We start from the raw sequence: 16,816 nt of genomic DNA, 5'->3' as shown, positions 1-16,816 counted from the left end.
GGATATCTGGGGTGTAGAAGGGTCTGAGTGCTGGGGGGATTTCTGGGGTGTAGAGGGGTCTGAGTGCTGGGGGGATATCTGGGTTGCAGAGAGGGATCTGAGTGCTGGGGGAATATCTGGGTTGTAGAGGGGTCAGAGTGCTGAGGGGATATCTGAGGTGTAGACCGGTCATAGTGCTGAAATGGATATCTGAGGTGTAGAGGGGTCAGAGTGCTGAGGGGGATATCTGGGGTGTAGAGGGGTCAGACATAGTTGCCAACTGTCCCGAATTTCGCGGGACATTCCCGCGATTAGGACATTTGTCCCGAATTAATTTTGTCCCGGGAAATGTCCCGCGAAATTCAGTTTGTCCCGGGAATTGAATTTCCCGTTTTTTTTCCGCCGGCCGCTAGAGGTCGGCGGCCGGCGGAGACAGTGTCTCCGCCGGCCGCCATTTTTAAGAAGACCAGAAGTTGGGCTACACCTGTGGCGCCGCCCACCCCCGCTGCTAGTGTGTGTTTGTGTCAGTGAGTGTAAAGGGCGGTGGGCGGCGGCACAGTTAAATGTCTGCGCGCGGCAACGGCCGCATGTCGGGGGCCAGTCTACAATGTGGATGTCGGGGCGGGGGCCAGTCGGATGTCGGGGGCCAGTCAGATGTCGGGGGCCAGTGACAGTCATGGTATGTGGATTTCGGGGGCCAGTCTGTGAATGTGGGGGCCAGTGGTATGTCGGGGGCCAGTGACAGTCATGGTATGTGAATGTGGGGGCCAGTCTGTGAATGTGGGGGCCAGTCTGTGGATGTGGGGGCCAGTCTGTGAATGTGGGGGGCCAGTCTGTGGATGTGGGAGGCCAGTCTGTGGATGTGGGGGCCAGTCTGTGAATGTGGGGCCCAGTGGTATGTCAGGGGCCAGTCTGTGAATGTGGGGGCCAGTCTGTGGATATGGGGGCCAGTCTGTGGATGTGGGGCCAGTCTGTGGATGTGGGGGCCAGTCTGTGAATGTGGGGGCCAGTGGTATGTCGGGGGCCAGTCTGTGAATGTGGGGGCCAGTCTGTGGACGTGGGGGCCAGTCTGTGGATGTGGGGGCCAGTCTGTGAATGTGGGGGCCAGTCGTATGTCGGGGGCCAGTCTGTGAATGGGGGGGCCAGTCTGTGGATGTGGGGGGCCAGTCTGTGGATGTGGGGGGCCAGTTGTATGTCGGGGGCCAGTCTGTGGATGTTGGGGGCCAGTGGTATGTCGGGGGCCAGTCTGGAGATGTGTGGGCCGGTCTGTGGAGTATGTGGGGGCAGGTCTGTGGAGTATGTGGGGGCAGGTCTGTGCAGGATGTGGGGGGGGGGCGGTCTGTGGATGTCAGAGGGGCACCAGATGTAAGGAGGGGCTCCGCTGATGGACACAGATGTGAGGAAGGTACCTCTGATGGGGCACCTGATGTAAGGACAGACTCCGCTTGGGACACCTGATGGTATCTGGTGGCAGGCAACGTGGCTAGTGACGCGCTCATGGCTCCCACTGATTCTGCATTATGGTGAGTTGAATGATTTCATTTTATATTACAATGTAATAATAGAAATAATGCGCTTCAATCATCCTGACACCATAACAATCATGGCGCCGGGATGGTTGAAGCGCCAACACCAGGTATTTGGAGTATCTTTATCTGCTGATTGTCAAACTCTGGCATACACATATTGCTATTGTGGTGTAGGATCAGGGGGCTGCTGTCCCTCCTTTCCCTCTCCCCCCCTTCCCTCTCTCCATCCCCCTCCTTTCCCTCTCCATCCCGCATTCATCTCAGACTCTAACCACACCCCTTTGAGCCACGCCCCATGTAAGCCATGCCCACGATTTTACGTAAACCATGCCCATTTTCCGCAGCGCGCCACATTTTTACCTTTTCCTATGACACACCTATAAACGTATGCCCCGCCCCCTAATTATACCACGACTCCGCCCACTGCCAAAAATGTTTTTTTTGCAATGTTGGCAACTATGGTCAGAGTGCTGGGGGAATATCTGGGGTGTAGAAGGGTCACAGTGCTGGGGGGATATTTGGGGTTGAGAATCCAGATGTGTGGAGGTGGTAACAGGACAACAATGGTAGACGGAAACCTGGTGTGTGTGTGTGTATGTGGTGGAGGGGAGGTTGGGTGGAGTTAGGAGTGCTGGATGTGTATAAGATGTAGAGGGGTTACAATGTTGGGGGTATCTGAGGCCCTATCAGGCTGGATGGTGCCTCATGATTTTTATTGGCGGCCATGTCTTTACTTGTTACAACTCTCCTGATCATCATTCTAGCACATGGGTGCCCAACCTTTTGAAGAGCGAGGGCCACTTAAGTGAATTGGTAACTGGTCGCGGGCCACAATGAGCGAAGTGGGAGGATGACATGTCTGTGCCCACAGACACAGCCCACTCTACTCTATGGGCCCTGGGATCCAATCCGATTCGCCCAGATAGAAGGGACAGATCCCTTTCTGGGTTTTTTTTAGGTAGGCGGGTGTAAACAGACAAAGTCTGTTTACATCTGCTGCTCCATAGAGGTGAATAGTAAGTCCGATTGGGTCGGACCAATCATGTGAAAGGGGCCTAAGGCTGCTTTCACACTGATGTGCTGCGATTTCCCCAAACTGCAGGTGCAGCACAGTGAACTTGTGGATTTTCTGTGGGTTTGTTGCACTTTGCCAAAAACTTCTATTATATTCTGCAGGTGTGGCACACTTTCTGAAGGCGCAACAAACCTGCAGGTAATAACCAAAAGTCTATGGCTCAATGTAGGTAACAGGAGCGGACACCATACAGGAAGCATTGGCTTATGTGGCTCTGCACCGCAGCCACTTGCTTCCACTGCCAGTGGCTTCATTCACAAAACTGCTGCTCTGGGATGGCTGGTCGGCAACCCGTGATCTGGGCTTGCCAACCTACCATCTTAGAGCAGGAGGTTGAGGGCCACATCAGAGGGCTCCGCGGGCCACATGTGGCCCCCGGGCCACTGGTTGGGCACCCCTGTTCTAGCAGATATAGTATATGCACAGTACAGCTTTGTTACTTTATGTATGTAGTATTTTCCCACTGTTTGCTGTACAGAATGATTGTTCATGTAGTTAAAGCGGAGCTCCACCCAAATGGGAAGCTCCGCTTCTCTGCCTCCTACGTACTTGATGTCTGTTTACCTGTGCTGTCTCCATTGTAGGGGCCTAAGAGCATTACTTTGCCCAGGGGCCCATGATGCTAAAAAAAGTGCCTCTCACAAGGGCAGCATGGTTGCATGCAATGTGGGAAATTTACATGAAACGTACCTTTCCGGCACTGTGTTCCAGTGTGACCCAACCCTAAAGCCCCATACACAGTATCAGATTTTCTGCTGATTTTTTCCTTCAGATTTACCAAAACCATGTAGTACAAGGGCCTGTCTGATGGCATACAAATTGAAACTCCTAAAGTTTGACCTCATATTATATGGTTTTGGTAAATTTGAAGGAAAAAATCAGCAGAAAATCTGATAGTGTGTATGGGGCTTTAGCGAGAGAGATTTGAGAGAGTATATGATCACTGTTATATGGAAGGAAAGATCACTATGGTATATGCAAGAAAGGAAGGAGGTTTCACTATGGTACATGAAAGTCATGAAGGATCACTATGGCATATGAAAGGCATGAAGGATCACTATGGCACATGGAAGGGAGGAAAGATCACTATTGTACATGGAAAGCAGGAAGGATCACTGTTGTACATGGAAGGCAAGAAGGATCACTATGGCATGTGGAAGAATTGAAGGAGGGATCACTATGATACATGAAAGGAAGGAAGGATCACTATGGCACTTGGAAGACAGGAAGGATCACTGTAACACATGGATGGCAGAAAGGATCACTATGACACATAGATGGCAGGCAGGATCACCATGGCATATGAAAGGTAGGAAGAATTACTATGGTACATGGAAGATCGGAAGGATCACTATGGCACATGGAAGGCAGGAAGGATCACTATGGTAAATGAAAGAATTGAAGGAGGGATTAGTATGGTACATCAAAAGGGAGGAAGGATCGCTATGGCACATGGAAGGGAGGAAGGATCACTTTGGCACATGGATGGCAGAAAGGATCACTATGGCATATGGAAGGCAGGACGAATCACTATGGCACATGGAAGGAAGGAAAGATCACTATAGTATATAAAAAGCAGGAAGGATCACTATGGCACATGGAAGGCAGGAAGGATCACTATGGTATATGGAAGAATCGAAGGAAGGATCACTGTGGCACATGGAAGGCAGGAAATCTGAGACACATGGAAGGCAGGAAGGAAGTATCAATTATAAACGTAAAAAAAATACCGCGCTGACACCCTGGATTAAATACAGCAGACAGCACAGCAAAGGACAAATTAGAATAGATAATTGTAAAAATGTGCAGCGCTAATCTGAAAAGGGTCTCTGTATGACTACAGGACAATATAAGTGACAATGAAAACAATCCACCAAAAAAGACTCCTACAGTATCTCTAATGCTGCGTACACACGGTCAGACTATCTGGTTGACTTAATCCGGCGGACAACCTGCCGGACTTTGCAGCGGAGGTCCGCCAGACTTTCCGACCTGCACACACATGCCCACACATGGCTGGACTTTTCCGGCGGACAATCCCCCGGACTATGCCGGACTTTTGAAATGAACAGACTTTCCCACACACGGAGAAAAGTCCGTTCATTTTGAACGTGGCTCCAGGTAGACGGAACTAGTGAAGGAAGTGAATGTCGCTGCCTCCACCTTGCTAGCCCCGTCACCTGGCATGGATTTAAAGGGGAACCCTTACGCCAAAAAAACGGCGTGGGGGTCCCCTCAAAGTCCATAGCAGACCCTTATCCGAGCACACAGCCCGGCCAGTCAACAAGGGGATGGGGACGAGCGAGCGCCCCCCCCCCCCCCTCCTGAGACATACCAGGCCGTGTGGCCTCAACATGGGGGGTGCTTTGGGGAAGTGGGAGCCCTACGGCCCCCCCTTCCCAAAGCACCTTGTCCCCATGTTGATGAGGACAAGGGCCTCTTCCCGACAACCCTGGCCATGGGTTGTCGGGGTCTGTGGGCGGGGACCCCCATGCCATTTTTTTCAGAGTAGGGGTTCCCCTTTAAATCCATACCAGGTGACGGGGCTAGAGAGGTGTCAATCTCGCCGATGGAGGCGGCGACTTTCACTTCCTTCGCTACTTCCGTCTACTTGGAGCCACGTTAAAAATGAACGGACTTTTCTCCGTGTGTGGGTAAGTCCGTTCATTTTTAAAGTCCAGCGGACAATTTTGAGTCAAGACTTCTTTCTAAGTCCGGATCAAGTCCGTCGGTTAATCCGATCGTGTGTACGCGGCATAAGGAGTGACATGAGTGACCATCTAACGAATGAGTAAATATTAACCATAGGTTGATGTGACAAAAGTAAATGTGTCCATATAGAATGATGATAAAAATATCTAATATCTAAGCAGTCCACTGAGTGAAAGAAAATTATATGTATACTGTATGTGTTGAATTTGGTCCAGACAAGGAGGTTTAGTCCTTATGATATCAATAATTCCTAGCAATCACGTGAATATAGAATACAACCATGTCATACTTACCTGCTCTGTGTAATAAATTTGCACAGAGCAACCCCCAATCCTATTCTTCCTGAGTCCCGTGCCGGCACTCCTGGCTCCTCCTCCTTGACCAATGCCCCCAATAGCAAGCCACTTGCTATGGGGCCCGGATGCATGCTCACTCCCGAGCCCTGCTCTATGCCTCCATAACTATCTCGCCACTCTCTTCTCATCAGCTCAGTGGCTGTGATTGACAGCGAATGGCAATAAGGAGAGAGGGATCCGAGACAGCCAAGGCTCCCATTCACATCACTGAATTGAGATGGGGGTCAGGTGAGTATTGGTGGACTGTGAGGGGAGCAACACACAGAAGGTTTTTTACCTTCATGCATTGAATGCATGAAGATAAAAAACTTTCGGCCTTCAAGGTATATTGAGTGCGGCGTAGTGAGGCATGCAAGGATATGTACACTGGGGATATGAGGAAACCTCTCAGAAATAGATGTCCCAAGATAGGAATACCATCTCCACAGGTCAAGAGTACACCTTAAGGAAAAAGGATATTCTATCGAGGAAAGTGGTGTGCACATTTTGGCCAGAGGAAAGATATGGTTTTCCAGAGGCCTGAAAGAGGCCATCTATGCCAACCTGGAACAACCATCATTCAACAGAGGTGGGGGGCAAATCACGTATTAGCATGTGAAACATGTCAACCTTTTTTTCCCCTGCCAATATGCCTATTGTGCCTGTTTTTATTGATGATTTTTTCATCAAATAAGTTTTGATTTGCATCGTATGGGTGTGCAGCCATCCAAATCTTCTTCCTGACAACAAGGATGGCATTATGTAACTAGACTATGGTATTCCGCAATTCTCAGACTTCCTATCCTGTTCTTGTACGATTTGGTGTTTTAATGAAGGTGTTGGTTCTACCTGTGTGGATAAAAATACTGGGATATCATCCTCACGCTCAGAAGAACTGAAGAAGGGGCTCGGATGAGCTAAAAAAAAATTTCAACATTACAAAACAAGTCCAGCTGAACGTGAATAACTACTACTAGAGAGACCATGACCTAGATAAATGAGAACCTTTACAGACAAATGGTAGGAATGTTGTGGCACTGGGAATTCCTAAGTACCAAAGTAGAAACCCATTGAAGGCAGTTAGGGACCTCTAGATGGCTTGGTAGGCTAACATTTCACCTTAAAGAGGAATCCTTCACTCTTTGTGGGGTGGAAGAAATTGGGAACCAGTTAGCTCTTCTAGACGTCTCACCCCTGGTACTCCAATGTAACTTCCTGCCCCAATTCCATATGAATATGCTCTCCAGCAAGACAGCAGGAAGCTTCAGGCCCCAGGCTTGGATTTCTCTGTAGCATCACAAATTCTCCCCAGGCAGTGGGCACAAGAAACACCAAGCGTAACACACAGGAAACCCAGGCAAAACCTGGGAGGCAAGATAGCTTACTAAGATCAAACAAAAATGTTTATATCCTCCCTCAACACTGACAACTGGCAATAAATCTCCTAGTGGTTGGCCAGCGAGACATACATATTAATAACTCAGGTTATTGGATCCTCTTACATTCCGAATACCCAACAGCAGGCAGAAGCAAGCAATAACACTGAGCTTAGGTAAAACCTGAGAAAAGAAAAACGATTAATTGGAGCACAGGGTGACTACAGCCCAGAAGGACTAAATTTAGGCTAGAGATACTCCATCATAAGGCAGGGTCTGTATCAGTGGGGGCCAGTAATGGAGGGCGCCACCCCCTATCCATGCATCTGGCCCAATAAACTATATGCATGGCGCCGAACACATGTATTCCAATGGGATTTATTTTTTATTTTTTTTGAAGCATGTGATTAGAGACAAAGTCTGGGCTCGGGGTGCAGAGTGCTGTGCCCTGAGCCCACCCAGTTGTGTGACAAAAGTGACTGAATATTCGCTATTGTGACATGAATTCTCCTCCCAGCCAATCAGGAAGTGGGTCCTGAGAAATTGTTTTTTATGGACCCCCTCCTCCCATTAGTAGATTCACCATAATCAGCTTTTTCTGCAAACCCACTCCTGACATATTCAGTATGTAGACCTTTGCCATTATTAAATTTTTTTTTTTGAAGAGCGTGCTGCTGAGATCTTGACTTGATGACTTCTCTAGAGTCATCAACTGTAAAGAAAGTCCATTAACATGTTAAAATCTTCTAATGGGAAAAGCACATTGTTTTATTTCATAGCATTGGTTTCAATGAGTCCTAAAACTAGATCACGCCTGCAACTATCTTCTTTAGCTGTGCTGGCTTTGTAGCTATTGTTGGCCATAGGTGTAACAGCCTGTAGGAAGAGATTGATCATTATCTGCCATAATCATTGAAATGTAAATCTTTGTGTTCATACCTGTATAACAAGCGTATTTTATTCTGGATTTCAAGGCATGCACATAATTCTGATCAAGTAGATATGGATAAGGAATGTCTGTGAATGTCCTGATGTGTCTATTACCCAATTAACTAAAACAGCTACAATCATCTGGTAATAAAAAATATTAAGTCAGTAACACAGCCAGCATTACAACAGAAAAAAAACTATTTAAAAAAAGAAGGTTGTAAATATCTCTAAAGGCAGATGTGTACAAGGCAAATTGTATGATTAACAGGAATGCCTTATATTGTTCTCCTTCATAATACACCAACATAGTTTGCATTTATGGTCATCACTTAAAGTACAACTATGGGCATATTACAACAGCAGCCACTTACACTGCCAAGGGAAAGTTAAAAGCCTTTTTCGAATTGCCTATAAGAATAAAAGCTTCAGTTGCTTTTCTATAATCATAATTTTGTTCTTTTCATTGCTTCAGACTGCCTGTCCTTTACAGAAATTGAGCAGGTGATGAGTGGGATATCTGCATGTAGATGGGGTATAGAATAGTGCAATAATAAACTTGTATTGAACCAATGCAGCAACAATTCACAACATTCCCAGTGGGAGCATTGTCCAACCAGGTGCACTCATGGTTAGAGCCACATGAATAAGTGGGTTCCAGACAGAATTACAGCGTCTGTAGAAAGGAGTGGAATGAAGCTTGACCGTGTCGTGCACAACTGGGAAGATGTCCAGAAGTGATGTGACCCTACACTTACCCTCCTTGTCAGGAACCTATCGCTAGTACCTATCGCTAGTACTGTCCTTAACGGACCCTACCTTTCCCCACACTACCCACTAACATAATACGCACCAAATCCAGGGGCCAGGGTCTTAAATAGACTCTGCCACACCTAAGATGGTTGCCAGAGTCACATGGGCAGCCAACATCCAATCGGATCACTGCCTCAGGGACTCAGGAAACCGTAGAGGAACCCTGTCCCTCATGATTTTCTCTGTTTTTGCTTTGCCACTGTGGTTGAGCGCCACCTGCAGTGGGGACAGCAGACTGCACCTGCCTACATGCAGCTTGCATTCATCCCAGTTTAAGGTTTAGGCTACAGATAAACTACTATACCTGAACACCCTTGTGCTTTATGCAAATTGGACAATAGGCAATTGGCTGTTACCAACTGTGGCACCTGGGAGCTTGAAATGCTGGGCTGGGTGGGAGCTGCAGCTGATGGACAAGCTAAATATACAGGGGACCACAGTATTGTTCACCACTTCTCCCCAGCATCGTCAAGCTGTAGTCCAATTGTGGACACAGCTGATGTAACAGTGATAACGCTGCCCCGCTACTATGAAATTACATACAGCAGAGAGCTCTGCCAGGATCAACAAGTATTTAGAAAGAGTTGTGGGGGGAGTTAAAACAATGAAAAATACACATAGGTGGTACATTTTTATGCTAACCACAATTTGAATTGCTAATTTTTACCTATAGTTCTACTTTAATATAGGTGGATAAATGATCAATTTAAAGCAAAACATGTACAAAACATTACACGGGAGCTCATGTGAGTAAGCTTACAGTCTAAGACAGCAATTCTCAACCAGGGTTCCGTGGGGGCAATTCTCAACCCTGGGGTTCCTCCAGAGTTTGCTAGGGTTCCTTGAGCTGCGGCTGATGAACCACCTATTTGATGATGCCTACAGAGTTCAAGGTTCAGCACCACTTAGCAAAACCAGCAGCATGACACCAAATATCTTTTTAGCTGTTTTTAAGGGTGGCATTCTAAGCACCACTTTAAGAGGGGCATTCTTCCTATAGACCACTAGCATAAGGGGCATTGTTCCTATTGAGCCCTGATGATTTGGTTTTAGTAAGGGTTCCTCAAGACATGAAAAATATTTCTGAGGTTCCTCTAGGGTTAAAATGTTGAGAAAGTCTGGTCTAAGAGATGGGTGAGTGCTAGATACATTGAGTTAAGAAGATAGCAATATCTGGAATTGATGGGAATTAGTTACTTAGATGGGGATGTACTAAACTGCATATTGGGGTGATGGGATGATTGGATTATTGGCTGCAATGCTTAGAACTCTCACTAGATGTCAGTGTACTTTTTACACACATATATGGTAATGACTGGGAACTTTTGAAGAATTTAGGTCTAAGGGATTTGGTGAAAGTCTAAAAGGAGTGGGGGAAGAATTACAAGAATGGGCCAGCTAAAGAAAACACTAGGAGCCATTTTTGGGTTGTGGTTAGAAATGGGAACGGCATTAGAATATCATCATATGTTTAGGACTGGATTCCAGAGTTTAGCACAAATAACTGTAGTGAGTCTTGGAGAACCATCATGGTATTACAGCAGAAGAGTGAATCTGGATCGCCTCTATCCAACCATGATGATTCACACAACAAAGACTGTAACCTTTGGTTACAATTGTCAAACACTAATTTGTTATAAGTTTAATGCTTCTAACCCCAGGGTGAATGATGATAAAATTCATCCACTTGTGATACAGTTTCTTTAATCGCTGGGTACTTTGTATTTCAAGACAGGTCTTCAGTGAGTAATGGCATATTAAAAAGTTGGGAACTTGTCACTCTTTTTTCAAATGTTTTATTAATGAATGAACTTTAGACTTAGAGAAGGTGTGATGCACCAGAAAACCTACAACAAACAGCTATAGCTAGAAGCATTTACATTTCAAGATGGACAAAACATATGCAATACTACTCCAGGCTGGTCTATTCTTGCCCGCAAAATACTGGGTGCGTGCACATCCATACAAACAAAATAGTGGATGACTGCACTACAGTGAAACTCCTATATGGATAAAAATCCATAAAACTGGTGCAACTGGAGGAAGTGATGCGAATAAAGTCTATCTAAGAATACAATACAGAGCTCTGGAAAGGAAAGCCTTGCAGCAAAAGTTTGCAATGGACTGGACAGCAGCTAAAAGTGGCAGCTGTCCTCAAATAAACCAATAACTAAAATTAAAGACAAAACAGACTCATTAATATGCACAAAAAAATGAAGCAAAGAGGGCGATTGGCCAAAGAGCTAGCAATCATAATTTCGTAGGGGATCCTGGTCTCTCCCTATGCAGTATGTCATCTTTTCCAATGCTTTCTCTACAGCAGCATCAATACGCTGACACTATGAATGTTCTTTTCATAGTGAGCGGTTTGGCTTAGCCAAAAGCCCATTTATTGACTTATTGGCTTATCAAAAAGCCCCTTATTGACATCTTCTAAGCCTGCTGGCCATGGTTCAAAGGTCATGCAGTGCACTGTGGTTAAAAAAAATTGCCAGGGTAAAAGGTCTGTATGACAATACACGAACAACCAACATTGTGACAATGCGTAGTTATGCGGGAGAAATTGGGGGCAGTGAAGACATGCTGAGGTCCCATCAAACAGCTGGGTATCTAGCATATCTGGCACCTGGGGCTGATAGTTTTTTTTTTAATACCGCTCCCCCCCCCCAAAATGATCTGAAGCAATAAAGTGGTACCTGTGGCACTGTGGTGAGCTGTGGGTTTGGTAAAATTGCGCAGTGGGAGGGACTTAAAGAGGCATAGTGAAATAAAACCTGAACCTATTCCCCCTATACACAGCACACATATGCCATTATCATTTTACCCACAAAAAATGCTGTAATGACCCTGCCTCAAGCAAGAGACTAATGCCCTGTACACACGGTAGGACTTTCCGACAGAAAATGTGCGATCGGACTGTGTTGTCGGAAATTTCGATCATGTGTAGGCTCCATCTGACTTTTTCCATCTGAATTTCCGACACACAAAGTTTGAGATCTGGATCTAAAATTTAACGACAACAAAATCCGATCATTAAATTACGATCGTGTGTATACAATTCCGACGCACAAAGTGCCATGCATGCTCAGAATAAATTACGAGATGAAAGCTATTGGCTACTGGCCTCTTTATAGTCCCATTGTACGTGATTTACGTCACCTTATTCTGAACATTTGGATTTTCCAACAACTTTGTGCGACCGTGTGTATGCAAGACAAGTTTGGGCCAAAATCCGTCAGAAAAAATCAGATGGACTTTGTTGACGGAATGTCCAACCGTGTGTACAGGGCATAACACATATGTAAAAACCTCAGCACGTTCATTTAGAAAAAAAAAAACTGTTCAATGACGTTTGTTTTTCTATATCTAACCTACCTTAAAGAAAAACCTCAGGCGTAATGTCTCCCCCGCAAAAGCCCATATTTCCCACAGTACAGATCCCCCCTAACATCCATAAATCCCCCCCTTCCTGACCTCCCCAGTACAGACTCCCCAGCACAGGTTCCTCAATACAGATGGACCCTTCCAATACAGAACCCTCAGATAAATACATTTTCACCATACCAGATAATCTAGTGTAAGTTTGCCACATCCCCGTATACATAGAAAAGCTTGGACACCCCCAAACAGGACTTAAAATTAGCAAAACACTACTAAAGTATGTAAAAAATTATTTACTGATACAAAAAAGAAAGACTAAACAAAAAAATCATCACAAGATGATTGCTAAAACATAACTAACATTAGACATAAATACACATAACACAATATCTTGCAATAAAATATGAAGGTACATATATAAAGTAGTTTCTCTCCAGCATCCAAAAATGATTTCCGGTAAACAACATCTGGGATAAGCTTTCCGGTACCCAACTCGTTTCAGGTTCAAAGTCCTTTCATCAGGGGTAGTTACATAGGAGAATTTAAATTCTGCTAAATATCAAAAAATAAAACAATACATAGTTTATAATGCAAGACAACATTTTGACAGGCATAATGAGAACAGTGCATATACAGTTCAAAGGTGGGGGGGGGGGGAGGGAAAAACAACCTACCGAGATGTGGTGAATGGCACCGTTGGGTGGCTTTGTCAGTGGATGCCGTATATTAGGGTCTATTTTAACCTACAAATTTGGAGTATTGTGGCCAACAGAACAAGAGCACATCATTGGTCCCTCAAGTAGGAGGATGTACAGCTGGGAACGGAAGCTAAAGGAGAGATAAACAAGAAAAAGGAAGCGGTAAAAGCTCAACTGCCATGTCCTGCCAGAAACCTATTATCACTATAAATGGTACTGATATAAGTATTAGAAGTCCACACATAAGGGGTAAGGGGACATTACATAGAGTCCTAGCCATGGCTAGAGCAACTCCTAGTTACCTTCAAAAGCTTAAATGGAGGTCTCGCAGTAAAGATCAAGTAGGAATTTAGGTCAGGGTCCTGCATCAATGGTGAAAGCTGCATTTAAATAGTCACTACCGTTCCTTAGACAGCAAAAAGAAAGGAGCACCCTGATAGCACGGTGTAACAAGCATCTCTTTTAGAATTTAAACACCAAACACAGAGGATCTCCCTAAGCGAGGTGTTTGGTCTTAGAGAGGTAAACAGCATGGTAAATATAGGGTTGCCACTTCATCCCTTTAAACCCAAACACATATGAATTACACAGCTCTGAGGCTAATTTAATGCAGGTAAGGCACCAAGTGAGTTTAATTACCACCTTAATCAGCCACAGAACCTGTGTAATTAATATGTGTTCGGGTTTAAAGGGATAAGGTGGCAACTCTAAAATACCTGTGTGCAGGGGGTCCATAGGGCACGCCATCCAAGCTGGCAAAGTCTGCATAGTTTGCACTAAAAATTAGTCTTATAAATGACACCGAACGCCTCATCTAGTGTGTCAGTAGAGAGGAGGGACCAATAACTAGTGACACCAATCACTGGACATGCAAAAGTTCATAGCTGGATTAAAGGAACGCCTTCCAGCAACTCCTGTGATGGAATTGAACTGCTAAACGGCCACATAATAAACTCCATTATGTCTATCGCCATCTTGTGTTAATAAAAGGATATTGCACCATTCACCACACTCAGATGAAAAAAGACAGGTTAACATGGTATGAGTGCACTATCCCACAGGAGAGAAAGACATGGAGCAACAAGATGTATCAACAGTAATAAAGCACATATAGCTAAAATGAACTAAAATGTTGATATTGAATCATTATTAAGAAAAAGAATATATACATATAGCAAGACTGCCACCAAAGAATAGATATCACAGATTGACTTGTATTTGGAGCACTGCAGAAAATTAAATGCACCTTGATCACAAACACGTGTTCATGGCAGATAGTATAAGTAAGGAAGGATAGATCAGGCCAGAAGACAGATTAAGTATGAGGAGGTAGGTGGACAGGGCAGGTATGAGGGGGTAGGTGGACAGGTATGTATGTTGGTTGGACAGATCAGGTATGAAGAGGTACAGTAGATGAATAGATCACAAGAGGAAGGCAAAGAGGAGATGGGGGTGCAATACCGGGACAGTGGGGTGATTGAGTACAAAAGAGAGACAGAAGAAAGGCTGAAGCTCTAGATAAAACAGAAAGGATTGCTTATTTCATCTTATGACACAGTCACGCTCCCCCAACTCTGTTCACTGATGTCTTGCCCAGGTACTCAGTTCCTGTGCCTCAATCCTCACCCCTCTACTTTCCTCCCTCCTCAATTTTAAACATGGAGACTCAATCAGGGACACTTTACAGACATGGATATCCTCTTTGGATTGGGGACTGTCCCTGGAAACCAGGGATGTCTGGCTACCTTACTGAAAAGCATATGAATAAAGCCTAGGGCTAGAAAAAAATCCTACATACACAGTAAAGTCTCGTACACACGATCGGATTTTCCACAGACAAAGCGCCAGACTTTTGTCCGAAGGGCATATGCCGTGAACTTGTCTTGCATATATACTTTACACAATTGTCAGCCAACAAACACGAACATAGTGATGTACTACGTGGATTTTCAGCTCTTGAGCGCCACTCTTTGGGCACCTTCTGCTAATGTCATGTTTGTTCGGCCCTGAGTATGCGTGTTTGTTCTTTGGACTTTTGTGTGACAGACTTGTTTACACACCATACGAAAATCTGACAACAGACCGTTGTCCACCGAAAATTTACTAGCCTGCCATCCAACAATTCTTTGGCGGAAAGTTGGCCAACAATTGTCTGATGGAGCATACTAACGGTCGGAAATTAGGCAAACAGCCTGTCATCACACAATCTGATACACAATACAGAATTTGTTTTATACACTATAGTGAAAAATATTGTATTCCAGTGACTGTATGTGTTTAACCACTTCAGCCCCGGAAAGATTTACCCCCTTTCTGACCAGAGCACTTTTTGCGATTAGGCACTGCGTAGATTTAATTGATAATTGGGTGGTCATGCGACATTGCACCCAAACAAAATTGACGTCCTTTTTTCCCCACAAATACAGTAGAGCTTTCTTTTGGTGGTATTTGATCACTTCTGCGGTTTTTATTTTTTGCGCTATAAACAAAAAAGTGCGACAATTTTGAAAAAAAAACGCATTATTTTTAACTTTTTGCTATAATAAATATCCCCCAAAAATATATAAAAAAAACATTTTTTTTTCCTCAGTTTAGGCCGATACGTATTCTTCCACATATTTTTGGTTAAAAAAAATTACAATAACAAAAGTTATAGTGACTACAAAATAGGGGATAGTTTGATGGCAATTTTATTATAATTTTTTTATTATTATTAGTAATGGCGGCGATCTGCGATTTTTATCATGACTGCAACATTATGGCGGACACGTCAGACACTTTTGACACTATTTTGGGACCATTGTAATTTATGCAGCGATCAGTGCTATAAAAATGCACTGTAAATTACACTGGCAGGGAAGGGGTTAAACACTAGGGGGCGATCAAGGGGTTAAGTGTGTCCTGGGGAGTGATTCTAACTGTGGGGGGGCTGGGCTACCACTCACATGACAGCGATCACTGCTCCCGATGACAGGGAGCAGTAGATCTCTATCATGTCACTAGGCAGAATGGGGAAATGCCTTGTTTACAAAAGCATCTCCCCATTCTTCTTCTCCGTGACATGATCACGGGATACCGGCGGACATCGAGTCCGCGAGACCCACAGTCATGGCCATGGAGCCGTATCTTAAAGAGGACATACCTGTACGCCTATTTGCCCAGCCGTGCCATTGTGCCGACGTATATCGCTGTGCGCTGGTCGGCATGTGGTTAATACTTGTAATGATAATAATCAGTATATGAGCTCCTTTTTTTTCACATGCCTTTATTTATATTTTTACTCAACATACACTTGCAAACTATGCTATCCTGCAAAATCAATAGTTACAGGGTTAGCAACAAACCCTATTGCACTAAAAGGGATACATACAATGGTCAACTTTTATTCATACGGCTTAAACCATTTTTCTGAAAGAAAATATTCTGCAACTATAACTGGTTAAAATGTATTATCTGGAGTTGGAATTTAATTTGTAAGACCATTTAAAATTTCATGTCCATGAAATCATTTTTACCTGTATAAAAATATGTGCTGATAGCTGTTAGTCACAAGATATTTTTAGATGTATAAGGTTAGAATGCAAGGGCTAAGCTCAAAGCACAGTAACCTATAGTAGCTAAAGTGAATTAGCTTTCCTGAGCCAAATCAATAGAAGATGATTTTTTTCTTGATGTGGATACAGCACTTTTGCTCTTAGCTCCTTGCACTAATCAGAGACCAAAGCTTTTGTGAATGAGCCCTTACAATGCAAGCACTATATTGTGTTATTTTATACCAATATAATGCTGCGCTATCCAAATGTAATCAAATGATAACCATAGTAAATCCTAATATTGCTGACTGCAGTTAAATAGTGGTGGTGATATGTTCCATTCCTATGTAAAAAATTAAGTGAACATAATAATGCAATCTTATGCTGCGTACACACGATCGGAATTCCGGCCAGAAAAAGACAGATGAGAGCTTTTCATCGGAAAATGTGATCGTGTG

The sequence above is a fragment of the Lithobates pipiens genome, unplaced genomic scaffold (genome assembly GCF_037356315.1).
Source record: "Lithobates pipiens isolate NorthernLeopardFrog02 unplaced genomic scaffold, aLitPip1_a1.2 Scaffold_16, whole genome shotgun sequence".
In the NCBI taxonomy this organism is placed as follows: domain Eukaryota; kingdom Metazoa; phylum Chordata; class Amphibia; order Anura; family Ranidae; genus Lithobates; species Lithobates pipiens.
Note: the sequence above shows the minus strand (reverse complement) of the source record.